Genomic DNA, 10,308 nt, shown 5'->3' on the forward strand with positions numbered 1-10,308 from the left:
TGATCTGCTTCTGAAGGGTTTTTCTCCTGCAGGTCGAGAGAAGTGAGTGCGGGATCAGGAAACGATCAGAGTTCTGCTGTCTTCTAATCACATAATTTCGTGAAATGTTACCTGATTTCAAAAACGGTCTCGCAGAGAAATACTAAATGTTTCGTTTGATGACTACAAATTGGAAATAAAATGATTTTTTTCTTTGACGGACAACGAAAAAACTCTAGCCCAACCTCTGCTCCAAACTACGAACATTGTCGGCCCCTCTTTGTTTTTATTTTTTGTGGAGGATCAGTAAATAGCTTATTGGTGTTTTACAATGACCTGGTGCTGTTATTTGTCAATCATCAGGGGGGGGCCCACTGGCCCCCCCAGCCCCCCCTCTGGCTCCGCCTCTGCAAGCAACGGCAGTGCGAGGCAACGTGCAGAGGCGCCAGCTGTGTGATTGGTCCACTCTCCCTGCTTTAAATGCAAACTATAAACTTTTATAAATAAGTTTGCTCAGCCAGTGAAATGCTCAGACCAACGAAGACGCTTTCAATACGGATAAATTGTTTATTAATTTTTCTGAAAACAAAAACAAGCAGGGATTGGCCTTGTGGTGGTGGTGTGTGTGTGTGGGGGGCGGGGTCACGCATGGCGTACCGACAGGCTTATAATACACTGGGGAAAACCCTGTAGATTATGCCAAATCAAGAAAAAAAAGTCTCTTGGAGGTACCCTCTAAATGTACCGAGAGGCAGCCATTTTGCGTCAAAGGGCAAATTTTGGACATTTTTCACTTTTACACACTTTTACACTCTTCAATCATAATTTTATTACAGGTTATGAATATGAATACGTAAAAAGGGGTATGACAGGTAAAATGTTAATGTAAATGTTTATATAAATAGGGGTGTGGCAGGATAAACGTTAATGTACGCCTAAGGAATTTCACGTCACAGTAGGTGGTAGCAATTGATGTCAGTCAGTCATGAATTATCCAAGTGAAATACAGCAGGGTGTGGTTTGGAGATTTACTATTATAAATACAGCGCTCTGCTTGTAACACTTTCTACAGAAGACTTGAGCAATCCATGGAACTAAATGAGTTCAAACTTCTACTGAGGATCAAGGACCAGCCTCATCTGCAGTACCTCTCAGATATGAAATCCCAATATCTGTGTACTCGGATCGTGCAGAGATGGATCATGCTCAGCATCTGATGCATCTGCTCTGGCAACTATGTCTACAAGGCGGCTCTTGACAAGTGGATCATCTTGACAAGTGGACCCCCGTCTCCGTCTTCAAGTACTCAGGTCATCCAGAGGATTCTCCAAGAAATCCAAATTTTATGTGTGTCGGGTGCAGAATCTGCAAGACGATTGGTCTTTGGAGCCACATTAATTATGGGGATTGATAGGTATTTTCTCAAACCTACATAAAAAAGAACCACAGACAACGTATATGAGTTTTCAACCAAACTTCTGCAGAAGGAGAAGACACAGTGAACTGCTTCTCCAAGCCGCTCACCATGTGTTCTGCAAATCTTCAATTGTTTGTCTCTTTTATTAGCAAGAAGGGGGTGAAAAGGAATGGAGGGGGTGGAACCCACATCCTATCTTCACAGTAGAATGCAAATTCAGAAACAAAGAAGGGGGACACAGAAACTTAATTAACACATAGATAAGTTTACAGCTCAGGAGTATCCCAGGAAGATCTAAGTCACCATCTGTAAAAACATGCTTGAGATTAAGGAAGATTTAATTGTGTGTCTCCACAGTTCAACAAATTTGAACACTAAATCCCTAAATAGAAAAACAACTAGTAACATAAAATTACAAATGTAAGAATGATAAACATAATTCTAACAGTGATCATGGAAGTATGTTTTTAAATATGAAACAGGGGAGCTTTACCTGTACCAACTGGATAAAAACGAGGAACTCACTCCTTTAATGGCTACCTGCAGCCTCACGTCAAACGATTGGGCTGTGTTAAGGCGTGGAGCATGAAAATAATGAAAATCTGTACCACTCTCGAGCTGCAAAGCATACCAGAAGACAGTTTCCCAACCGATTATGAAATTGCCAGGAGACCTATTCTCTTTAGCGCAAAATGGGAGTCAAGAACTACTACAACCAGCCGCTGGACTTTATGGGCAAGCAGACGGAAGATTAACCAACCAATGTTACCAGACATGTTTGTTTTGGAGGCTATCAATATAGATGCTGGCGTTTTCAGGACAAAGCTGGCTCTACCATTTGATGCTTGGATTCAAAGCATGTATAGATGAGAACAATTTCACACTGATTTTGATTCAATGAGCTTAAAATCACTTGGAAGCTATTGAAGAAAACATTTAACCATGCATAGTGGTTACTAGAGTGGACAACTATCTAAAAGCCATTTTCTTGTGCTTGTGGATTTTTATGCACTGAAGTGGGCACTAATGTATCATAAAATACACTATCAACTACTGGCCGTCAGCTGCAAATGCAAGAAATTATTTCTGTTAAATCCAAAAAGGCCGACAGACAAAAAAGCATGCCAACCAACCCTGTCCCTTCTTCTACTGTAGACGACTCTCGCAGGTAAAAACAAAATATTGTGATAACCCCTAAAGAACAATACTACTGATGTTTTTTTTTTTTTCAAATAACTTTGTATTTGGAGAAAATTACAATTGATCACCTAAAAAACATGAAATAAAAAAAATCTTTTTTTACAAATTTTTTTCCTACCTTTTTTATTCCTTAAGAAAATTTAAAAAATTGAAAAAAATCTTGACACATAGGATCATAATTTATGCATGAAAGGGTTAATATTAAAATTGTTTAAAATATTGAATATAACTTAAAAATTCAATAGAGAATAGTGTGTCTCGTGTAACCCTAATTACCACTTTTTTGTGTCAGTTGGTCACAAGGCAAGGCATTTGTTTACATTTGTTTGTCAGGAGTGTTTAGGTCAGACATTTGTTGACAGTCCCTCAGTGAACCTCCGAGCACTTGAGGAACTTGACAGTTGAACTTTGCACCCAAATCCATTTCAGGAGGAAGAAGCAGGAGGGAGCTGTAGATGCTTGAAGAAAATGCAAGGTAGAAATATTGGCATTTTGAAAACACTGTCAAGTTATTTTTTAAACTGTGCAACTTCCCCACTTGAGAAGGGATGGATGAATTCATGCAGACTCTTAATGACAGGGAAATACTCAAAGGACCAAACAGTTTTCTTGCTTTTATCCTCCATTTATTTCACAGTGTATGGACATGTTCACCATTGATCAGAAGATGCAGGTAAAAACCTTTAAACAAACCTAAAAAATAATTACTAATCTGTATAAATCAATTTCACTCAATTACAAAGAAAATAGCAAATTATATAGATAATACCAAGCAACCCATCACGAATTAAACATACAAAGTAATCAAAGTTAAATAAACAAGTAACTCAACTTAAGTTCATTAACTTTAAAGTGCATTTCAAGTTTATATTTACATTTACATTTAACTACACCACTTAACATACAAAACATCTGCTTCTCAACATTAATCATAAATATTATAAATTTAGCTTTAAGTTATTCTTTTGAAGTTGATGATAAATTAATTGACAGTTGAACTTTGCACCCAAATCCATTTCAATCTGGAAAGACTCAGACGAAGAAAAAGGAACAATTAAAAGATTTAATGACAGGAATGAATAACAGTTCTTTGGCGCTCGGCGCTGATTTGAGCCGAGATTTGATGTGAACTCGATGAACATCCCGATAACTGATTAGGGATGCTCTCCCCCCGGGGCCCGACACTGGTGGTGTAGGTCTGGAAAGGTTGCTATCCTGGAGAGCCGAAAGATGTGGGTGGAGAAGGGGCGGTGGTGGGTTGAACGCAGCTGGGAACGGCTGACGGCCTGGGTGTGGATCCTTTTATGGAGAGCTTGATTGATGATTGGACGCGCCGGGTGAGGTCCAGCGCTGAGGTTGGAGATGAGCATGACGCAGATGGGCGAACGGAGGGGGCGGAGTCTTTCAGCTTGAATTTCCGCTATCAGCTACATTTCACCAACATGATAATCAATTCAATCATAAAAGTCCATCAATCAACAAAAAGAAAGCGTCACCGCCACAGTCCACCACTTCGGTTCAGCCGTTATTATTGGGCGCTGAAAATCCACTCGGCCAAACTGGAAGCTTATGTCTTATCGGCTGCCTCTCTGCTCATCTACAAGATGTCGAGAAAAGTCAAGCTCATCCCACTTCCCCATGCTGGAGATTTTAGTTTAATAGTAACAATAGATAAAGTTATCTTTAAAACTAATTACACAGGTGACATCAAGACCCAACAGTAGAGTCAGACGGTAATAAAATTAATCTGGTTGTGTGTGTTGTTATTGTGTCCTGCTTTAATTCTACTTTTTTCTATTTAATCATAAAAAATCATAGGCAGAAAGAGAGTCATGGAACAGGAAGAGCAGGTTTCCTGAAGAAAGGGGAAGTTTCCAGCCTGCATGTGGATGAAAATAGTTCAGATTACTCATTTCAAGGCATTAAAGGTTTAAAGAATAAAATCTAAACATTTTGAGTAATTGGATAAAACCCAGAGTAAAATACTTAAATGGATAATAATAACTTATGATTAAACCAATAATTAATATTGGTTTAACCAATGGTTGATATTGGTTTGATTATAAGAATATTTACATTTACTCTTACACTTGTGGAAGTACTTACAGGTGGAAGAAGTAACTGTAACTTGGTATCAAATAATTAGAATAATGGATTATGTTAGAGATTTTTTGGTATTATCATTTTGTTATTACTTTAGTTCATATTCAGTCTAATGTTAATCAATAGTTAATTAACATTCAGTATTATTGTGATTTTCAGTTTAAAGTGTTCTCTTCCTTCTGTGTGTATGAACTGACCTGGAGGTCACGACTGTCTGTTCATCTTCATGTGAGACAGTTAACTCTGTGTTTCCCAGACCTTAAATTCTTATCAACCGGAATTCCTCCTAACTTAGGAACTGCCTGTGTGCAGTCGTATGTTGGCTTATGTTTATCTTCCCTCTTCTTTGTTGACAGTTTGACCGAGATTTGAACCGGGCTCAGACCGTAGATCAGATATCACACCTGGAACTGGGTTGCTAGTTGTTTGGGTTTAATGTTTTACGACCTCTGTTGTTTTTCCTGGTTGCTCCCTGTGGCTGTTCTGCTTTGACAATAAAACAGGGGCTCACGCGGAAGCAGACCAGAACGCTCAGTGAACGGCTCGGAGGAGCAGTTTGCTGAGACTTCTCCCTTTTGCAAAAGCTTGGTCATAAAATTCATATACGTTGTCTGTGGTTCTTTTATTGAAGGTTCGAAAGGAAAAATACCCATCAGATTATTCTTGGTTTCTTTTCAGAAATGTCTGTTGTAACTCACATTATGATTATAATAAGAGTAACTAATAAGTAATGGTTATTATAAAATTATAAATGAATGCTAAATCAGAGAAACTAAGGTTATAAATGTGATTTTGACATTGAACTTGAAATGGAATAAAATGTGTAACTGTAATTAAAGGTCATTGATGATGTGTTGGAGGTAGATGGTAGGTGAAAGGTAAGGGGAAAAGAGGAACTGATAGGAGAGCAGAGGTGACCAAGACCTTATTGCTAAACTTCAACTTTCCTAAGAAAAGGAACCCGTTAGCCCCGCAACATGTGGCTTCAAATTGCATTTCTCTCACCAGCTGGGTTCAGACCCCAAAGACAAAGACAAAGGCAAAGATGAAGAACTGGTGTGTTCCTTCCATGAGACCAGCTTGTCTACATCTCAATGGACCAGAAAGATCATGAGACGAGGAGAAAGGAGCTACAGAGCTGCAAGACAAGAAGCAGAGGACCGCTACGAGCATGAGGAAGTCACCCTGAGGCCCGAGACCTGCCGCTCTGACTCAGTACGCTTCCTGTACTGGGAGCCGCCTTCTGCTGCTGCTACACCTTTTTCATCATCAGGCCAGTTCTGGGGTTCAAGATGCCAACCTCTGTCCCTCTCTCTCAAAGTTTCCCTTTTTTAGTTCACAGTGTCAGCATTAGGGAAAGATAGGCTAGATTATTGATTTTACTTGTTTGATTATTTCTGCTACTGATTTAAGCTGTACTGACCCTTGCAAAATTGCCTTACTAATAAAATAATTAGCATTAAGAAAATCTAAAAGATGTGGACATTTAATTAATGAGTCACCTTAAAGTTCTTTGATGGTTGTAAAATAGCTATGAAGTTTGATTCTGGGAGGAGAAAGTGGAAAATGTTTTATAGGTTGCTTTTGGCCCAAAACTAAAACAACACCCTTGGGACTCGCCCGAGTCACTAAAACCTACCTGGTTCAGTAACAAGTGCAAGTTGTAAGAAAGAGAGAGCGACGGTTAACAGGTGTGCTCTGTGAAGCTAGCTGATTGCGGGCTGCTCAATCTGGCTAATTCACAGGGTGAAAAAGGGTGGGACATCTGGATGGAGGTCGTTAGAAACCAGGCTAGTCTTTCTCGCGCCCAGCTTAAACAGAATGTCCTCTATATTCTCATCTGTAGTAATACTCCGGAGTTAGAGGCTTCTCGGACCCGTTAGATGGAGAGCTGGGAGCAACATCTCCCTCCTCTCAGAAGGGGAAGTAGAGAGAAAGAGAGAAGGGGAGGGGGGTGTTGCGCAACAACAAAGATCATCCAATTTTACACAGGTTGACGGGGATCCGTGATTCAAAAAGTCGCAAACTCCTGTCCTCTTTGTTTGGCGGCTTTCTCTTCCGTCTTCTATTTTTTCCCCCTTGTCCGTCCCTCTTTTAGGTCCGTGTGGAAGCGCATGACTTTTTTTTCTCTTTTTTTTCCCTTTACCCTCTTTCTGATTTGACTTCACAAACACTAATATTGAAAGACCAATATTTTATATAAACACTTTGATCAGCCACAACCTACTTCAAAACTTATTAATGGCGAAGAGAACTGGAAACAGCAACACTGACCAGCAACATGAACTAACAGCATGGACCAATGACATTGACCAATCACAGAAGTTAAAGACATTAAGGGGGCAGTAGCATCAAAAAACATGTGCAAGCGGTTCACTGCTTTAGTGAGTAATAACCACGACACAGTTAGGCATAACATATCCAACATCTACAAATGCAGCAAACTTCGGTACCGTAGCAAACACTTAACACATGTACAACATCTAACATATGCATCACCTACTTATGCAACATCTACATCCGCTGCTGTGAAGAATTAAATTTAACTCACCCTGTGGTTTTAACAAATGAAGGTGAAGATGTTACCCTCCCGCACCCAGAAGGAGAGCGACGCTCAGGAGGAGCACAGCAGGTGGAACATCTGTCCGTTTTGGAGAACCGAAACCACGTTAAAAAAAATTATAATAAAATAAAAATCCTTGGAAAAAACGCACACCCAAACCGCACACAGGGTAAAAAACTCGCAGAGTTCAATTGTTTGGTTTGGATCAGACAGATCCAACTGTCGATGAACCAGCGCAGATTTCTCTGCAGATGCGACCAGGAAGAATTTGTGAGGCTGTGCGTTCAGACCCAAGCAGGTGAAGTGCAGGTAATTTAAGTGGAGTCGTTTAATTTCATTTATTATAAGTTATTGGGACCACAGTCAGTGGTTTGAGTCACTAGGAGAGAAAGTTCGATACATTCATCTGCTTTATGTGGGATGGGATCTGGATTCAATTAGGTGAATATTAACTAAACCGCATAAAAATGCGGCTATGTTAACATAATTATAATTTGAGGGGTAAAAATAGTCCGGAATTATTTGCCTGATGGTGGCTCAGGCTTCTAATGAGTATGCATTTAATGAAGAGAATGTGTGATCAAGTTGTGTTGATCTATTTATTGTAGTTTAAATAGAGGAATAGCAGCTGACTGTTGAGGGAGGAAAGAAATTAAAGTGCAGATGTCCGTTAGACGGAAACAAGCGCAGTGCGCTGATCAATAAATGCGCATAAATGCTCCACCGTTACGCTCCAATTAATCACACATGACAAACGTCAAATATACAATATATAGTTACACTGCTTATGTTAATGGTGGTTTAAAAACAAAACCAGTAAAAAGTAACTGGAGTGATATATCAGATTCAGGGCCGTGCAGAGACCACTAAAGGGCCAGGTGCTCAAAAAAAAGGGCACATCTAACCACATTCTAGAACAAAATATTAACAAAGCCACACAGCTTTCAGAGTTTAATAAACAATGATAAATTACAAAATTGTGAAATATACAATCAAAGTTAAGGAAAATCTCTATATAGAGCATACAACTATGCATATGTAAGATATTTTATTAGTAATTTCTTTCTGCAGGTCTATTTGGTCTATTTTGTTATAGGAAAGTATTGCAATATTCAAACCTGCAATTTAGCAAGATATGTAAATTAGACCTGGACCACCAGACATATTTTGTCTTTACAGAATTACACTATTAAAAATATAAACAAGGGCACAATGCAACCTTTTAGTGGACTGTAATCTATATAAAAAAGAGCTGCCTGTTTGCTACACTTGCAGTGGAGATGATGATGATTCATTCAGGAAAGCAGAGCTGCATCAAACTTTAATGTGGAACTTCAGAAAAAAAAAAGAAAAAGAAAAAATTGAACTGTTAATGCATATCACCATGAGAAAAGCCTACTGAGTTTTGCTTAAACAACTTTTTTTTTATTAAAATCACACATTTTTGTCTCATTAAGTGAAATTCTTTTTTGCAAAACAAACTTATTTGCTAATTGAATAATTGGGGAAAAAATTACTGCATACTCTGCGAATCAGACTCTAAACTTAATTAAAGTCTGGTTTGAGTTTTTTCCCCTTCATTAATGACAGGCTTTTGTTATATACATTATATCTATCATGGTAGTTCAAGGTGAGTTATTTTTAATTCTAAATGAATATCCTTGTTGGACTTTTATTTAAGTGTTATTCTCCTTCACGATACATTTACCTAACGCCAGAATAAATGCAATGTACATTATGCAGCAAAGGAAATCAGAAGACATACATCTATTATGGAGATGATAAGTTTTGGACGGGCGATTTGCCCCTATTGCATAAGCGATACTGAAGAATGACTATTATCATTAAAGATACAGGGAAGAAGCTTCTTATTTATCTTGCTTTGACAGCAAAGTCGTTAGCTAGCAGTTAGCTAATAGCACAACAACAACAGCCTGCATGATAAAAATACTGAATCGATAGATAAGAACAGTTTTTCCTCACCTGGCTGTCTCCTCCCACTCAGTAGTTCTTCAGAGAAAAGCAGACACAGAGGCCTGTCAGTGTCTGTTGTATTTCATTACCTCTCTGCTTAAACTGCTGAAGCAGAAACGAGACTTCAACGTTTTCTGTCATCTTTCAAGTAGCAAGTCTACTCTACTTTATTCACCAAAAACGTTTGTTTTTATTTAATTCACCAAAAACTGTTCTGTAATCTGGAACATTCGCTACATTGAGATCCGCAGTTAGCCGCTTTATATCACTGCGCGAGAGACAACTGTGTCATGCGTCATGGGTAAAAGGTCAAAGGTAACAAGGTGACCTTAGGGCTTATTATGTTGTACAAAAAAACCCCCAACAAAAAACAAATAATTTTAGTACATGTTATTATGTGTCAGAAGAGGGCTTAGGAAATAATAATATAAAACAACAACAACAACAAAAAAACAACAACAACAACAGAAAAAGAAAACTATTGACCAAAAGGGCACTTGGGAGCGAGGAGCAAAAGGGGCAGGTGCTCAAGCACCCCTAGCTCTCCCCCTCACCCCCCGTCTGCACGTGCCTGGTCAGATTCCCTCCTCACCCTCGTCTTGATAAGAACAGAGAACAGTCCGCTGGTTTCGTGTCCAGACTGTGATAAAGCGCAGCTGACACTTTTCAACTTTACGCACAGAGAACATCGCGGAGCTCACTATTAATCATACTAAGGACAATTTCTGTCAGAGTATCATCTCTGATCTGGACGCTTTAACGGACCAGAGGCTTTGGGGCGTCTAGCGCAGCTGATCGGCTTCTGCGGGGTTTTTCTCCCGCGGGCCGAGAGAAGTGAATGCGGGATCAGGAAACGATCAGAGTTCTGCCGTCTTCTAATCACTTCATTTGGTGAAATGTTACCTGATTTCAAAAATGTTCTTGCAGAGAAATACTAAATGTTTCATTTGATGACTACAAATTGGAAATGAAATTATTTTTTTCTTTGACAGACAACGAAAAAACTCTAGGGTAACCTCTGCTCCAAACTACCAACATTGTCGGTCCCCCTCTTCATTTTTTTTTTTTTTTT

General features: G+C 39.1%; 3 long non-coding RNA genes across 3 annotated transcripts in view; 1 reads left to right on the forward strand and 2 right to left on the reverse strand.

Annotated features, from left to right (window-relative positions):
- The window catches only part of LOC107834148 (uncharacterized), a 19,770-nt gene extending 13,104 nt beyond the window's left edge, over nt 1–6,666 (reverse strand). The window contains exons 1-2 of the long non-coding RNA XR_001659936.1: nt 6,576–6,666; nt 310–315 (exon numbers count right to left, since the gene is read on the reverse strand). This is a non-coding gene — a long non-coding RNA (uncharacterized LOC107834148). The remainder of the gene's footprint in view (nt 1–309; nt 316–6,575) is intronic.
- LOC107834151 (uncharacterized) lies at nt 1,275–5,140 on the reverse strand. Its single transcript, XR_001659939.1, has 3 exons — nt 5,054–5,140; nt 3,286–3,289; nt 1,275–1,284 (listed from the first exon to the last, which is right to left on the reverse strand). It is a non-coding gene; the product is annotated as an uncharacterized LOC107834151 (long non-coding RNA).
- A 1,190-nt stretch (nt 6,667–7,856) lies between the features above and the next one.
- Nucleotides 7,857–10,308, forward strand: part of LOC107834150 (uncharacterized) — a 16,015-nt gene continuing 13,563 nt past the window's right edge. Inside the window, exon 1 of the long non-coding RNA XR_001659938.1 lies at nt 7,857–8,085. This is a non-coding gene — a long non-coding RNA (uncharacterized LOC107834150). The remainder of the gene's footprint in view (nt 8,086–10,308) is intronic.

The sequence above is a fragment of the Poecilia formosa genome, unplaced genomic scaffold (genome assembly GCF_000485575.1).
Source record: "Poecilia formosa unplaced genomic scaffold, Poecilia_formosa-5.1.2 Scaffold532, whole genome shotgun sequence".
Taxonomy (NCBI): Eukaryota; Metazoa; Chordata; class Actinopteri; order Cyprinodontiformes; family Poeciliidae; genus Poecilia; species Poecilia formosa.